We start from the raw sequence: 948 nt of genomic DNA, 5'->3' as shown, positions 1-948 counted from the left end.
ATTTGGACCTGTCTTTTTCTGAATAGCTCCTTTAAGATTTTCTCTCCTGTAGAGGCAGAGCTTGTCCCTACACCTGAGGTAGAGGGGGGCATCCGGACAGGAGGTTAAGGAGAAAGATGTAGTCATACGTGTAACAAAATAATTATTAATAAGCTCTTTAATTCAAGAATGTCGATGTTTACACTAGGAAACCAGATTTGGGCTGTAGGTCAAGACATATTCTACAAATCAGGTTTATTAGTGATAAAGCTGATATTTTGATTTCTACCAGTCTAAGTCTTGTGCCTGATTTTTAAATTGATTCAGACCTCAGATTGAAGAGAGGATAACAATTAATTTTTACCCCTAAAACCCAAACACACATGTGTTAAGTGTTTATATGCTATAGTGTCCCTCACTATAAGCATAGTCGGCATGCAATGAGGGACTAAGTGCAGTATCCTTCACTAAATATTAAGGCAAAAAAGATAAATTAGATATAGTATTGACCTCATGGAATTAATAATCCAGTGGTCACGCAAATTGACTCTAACTCTAATTGACCTTATGATATACCTAGGGGCACACTAGCTTGAATAAATATGCAAAGCACAGAATGATTGTTTTAACAATGAGATAATTAATATTCTTTCCCATTTTGCAATTTTTTACCTTATTACCCCAGGCCACTCAGGTCAAGGATGATAATGTGATTCAAACACCATTAAAGCTTGATATTATCCTTTCTGTTCAAAGGAAAGAAAAAAAGCACACAAGCAACAAATAAGCATGAAGTAATCCAGAAGCAGATACAAAGATCACTTCAGAGCCATCAATCCCATCAGAGAAACCAGGAGAACAGTCATCAGTCAGACTTTAATCAGCAGCAACGGATGGGACGAAAAATGAGGAGCATTCTCAGGGTAATTGTTGAGACTATATGCTTTTTCCTGAGGTCATTTGTTTCAT

The sequence above is a fragment of the Propithecus coquereli genome, unplaced genomic scaffold (assembly GCF_000956105.1).
Source record: "Propithecus coquereli isolate 6110/MARCELLA unplaced genomic scaffold, Pcoq_1.0 Scaffold204, whole genome shotgun sequence".
NCBI classification, from domain to species: Eukaryota; Metazoa; Chordata; class Mammalia; order Primates; family Indriidae; genus Propithecus; species Propithecus coquereli.
This window is presented reverse-complemented; position numbering follows the sequence as displayed.